Raw genomic sequence first — 3409 nt, 5'->3', positions numbered from 1 at the left:
GATTGGCCAATGCTCCTAGCACAGCTGGTTCTCAGCTGATCTGTTGTACACACCGTTTACTGCACACATGCACCCTACCTGCATGTGTTGTGTTCCACGCGGGAAACGTACGCGCGTAAAATCGCCCCCCAGCCCGCCACCATCTGTAGTGTCAAAGGACCGACTGCCACGTATGGTTTCTATCGTTTTCTATCCCGCGCTCCGAAAACAGGGCTGCATTTAATTTCAAAATTATTTTTTTTTTATTTTCTTTAAAAAGATATTATTTTCATCTATTATTTGCCAATGAAAGAGAAATCTTTTTGACAAATTATCATTATATTAGAATCTAAGGAAAGTATAATATTACTATTAAGGTGCCTTTTCACGGGACAAAATATCATAGTTCAAAATATTTTTTCTAAATGATTGCAGCATCGTTTGACTTTGTTTCTTGCCTCGAAATTTTGTTATTTATCCAACTTAATTTTCCAGCTTGAAAAAAAAATCGAAAAAGAAAGTTTACTTAATTTGGACAAAAATAATTATTATCTTTTTTCCGCATGTTTTTTGTTGGCCACAATTAATTTGGTTAATAAAGAAATTTCGAGCCCAGAAACGAAGTCAATGTGAGGTGCAATTGTTTAGAAATAGTATTTAAAACTTTAAAGTTATCCTTTGAAGTCAGCTTGAGCTTTGAAGGCAACATGACTTTCATACAAAAAAAATCAATAATGTGGACAAAAGCTACCCCCAATGAACCTTCACAACGTGTTGCTTCGATTGTTCTGAGGATTTACTCTCTTTTAGTTACAAAGTTGTTATCGTTTTTTTTATAATAGGAATATATAGTGGATTTCGATAAACAATAATTGAGATATTTCTATTTCTTATGCATTTTCACTTCATCGCCAGCTAACTTCACTTCGTCGTGAGTGCTGAATAAGGAGGGAAACAATGGCACCAAATGCACGAGGCAAACCTTTATTTTTGCAATAGCTTCGTTATGAATATTATTTTTTATCGATTTATTATTTCATTAAATAATTTTTTATGAATAAAATATAGTTTATATTGGTCCATTGTTTTCAGCCTCATATTAAATTTTCGAAGTGAAGTTAGCTGGTTATAAAGTAAGAATACCTAATACTTCAAATTTGAATTTATAGAAGTCAATTTTCTGAACATTTACATTACATTGACTATACGCGTTGTCCAACAAATCAAGTGCATAGTCATAGTCTCTACTTCAGTTTTCAAACTGCTAGATGACAGATTTTTAATTTTCCATTTAAAGATTATAATTTCAAAATTGGTTTATTAATTAAAATTTTTAAATAAAATTTGTTTAACAATACAATACTTCAGGCAGTTCTTAAATCCTCTCTATTATTAATTATTATTTTACATAATAATAATTGACTTTTTACAGCAGCGTCACAAAACGTGCTCAAAAATTAAATTTTTGATAAAAAAATAATTCCAACATTACTTTCTGACTAATAATTTATAATAATTAATTTAAGGGAAAAAATGTTGTTCAGAAAAAGTCACCTAGTTCGGAGAAATGTTTCAACCAAAAACTTACATACTTCATTTTCAGAAACTAATGAGAAAACCGGTTTAGATATTTAAAAATAAATATCAAGAAGGAAGTGATTCGGAGGTCGCCTTCTTTTCCTTCTCTTTATCTTCATTTGAGTTTATTTTTTATATTGAATGGAATCATTCAATCAATTTATATTGTATTGTCAACATAACTGATTGGCGAGCACATTCCCTCACAATCCAGCCAAAGCTTCAACGCAACTTATTAAAAATTTAGTTACATTTTTCCTAAAATTTACCTAATTTTATTACATCCATGTATGATTATTAATAATAAAATTTAGATTTATTTCTCCATTGTGTGCTTTTGCAACTATGGGTAACCTCTTAAGTACATTTTATGTTCTTTGTCCATTATAATATAATTAATCATATAATATTGATTAACTTTTCTGTAAATATTTATTTTAAATCTATTATAAATAAAGTTTCCTAAATACAGATTTAACAACTCTCTATGGTATTATGGAATTTTCTATAGAACAAGGGGCAATCTACAAATTACGTAAAAATGGGTGGGGGGGGGTGGTACCCGGAAAACATTGTTTTCTTTAAATTTCCAAAATTACTTATAATTTAATTTTTTTTATTTGAATTTTCCACACGGCCTGTTTCATAATTAAAGGAAAACCTTTTATGCCAACGCATTTGAAAATTAAACGTCAAAGATTACAGAAGATTGCACCCACCACCCCAAAATGTTTGTTACTTGCATGTTATTCGTTATTACTTCTTTGATTTTTTCTTACATAGATTCTAATCTTATTACATATATCCTATTTTCAAAATTATCGACTTTATTTATTTAGTGACAATAATGATCACTATGTGGCGCGCATGGCGCGCCGAAACTTCAAGGAGTGTGCCAACTATGAATCATTCACATCTGAACTATTTTAAAATGTCGCCAGTTTTGAATGACACAAAGTGCATACACAATATTTTACATATTTGTTTTTCGGACATGTTGATTTTGTGTTATTTAGTAATTGTGTTTCATGCGCATTCATATATGCTTGTCCTTTAATTTCTATACATGCTGCTCTTACACACACATCTTTCTCCAGCACACGGACATAATGACTTTGACCATACGGAACAGTATGGGACAGTACATACAAATATTATTACTAAATCCACAAATTGTATGACACTGAGAACGAGTAACCCTGAGTAATCTTGCCATCGAGAACCTCTGCTTCCTTCAAGAAAGAAAATTTCTTGCAGCTTCCAAGTGTCATTGTTAAAATTTAAAAAGAATAAATAAACATAATTTTCGATAAAAATCATCTCTATATCCCATCAAAGATATTATATCTTTGATCCTATGCAGCATGTACTTAATAAAAAAAATGTGTTAGACACAAAATCGTAAATTGATTTCAGAAAAACAAAATTTGAATAAATCAAAAAATGGGTAATACGAATTGAAAAATTTACAATTACAGATTTTGAAGCTATGGCAGTCCAATTTTAAGAATGAAAATTAGGGCATTTCAATCATAAAATACAGAATTTGTTCATCCTATGGTTTTTATAATATTATATAGATTTTAGAATACAAATCCGGCTATTGGTACCGAAATTTCGGTACGCTTAGCCATGGCCTAATTCATTAATAACACTCCCAATTTTTCATTTGTGAAAGTTTGCAATCGAATGACTGTGAGAAATTTAAAAAACAACCAGGATTTGTTTTAAATAAAAACACCATTTGGTTTTTTAAATTAATGAAAATTATGCATTTGGTGAGCTGGGTGCCGATACTGATTCTCGCACCCCTGGTTTTCTGGAAATCGTCAGCAGCAGCAGTCTGGGGCCA

The sequence above is a fragment of the Belonocnema kinseyi genome, chromosome 6, assembly GCF_010883055.1.
Source record: "Belonocnema kinseyi isolate 2016_QV_RU_SX_M_011 chromosome 6, B_treatae_v1, whole genome shotgun sequence".
In the NCBI taxonomy this organism is placed as follows: domain Eukaryota; kingdom Metazoa; phylum Arthropoda; class Insecta; order Hymenoptera; family Cynipidae; genus Belonocnema; species Belonocnema kinseyi.
This window is presented reverse-complemented; position numbering follows the sequence as displayed.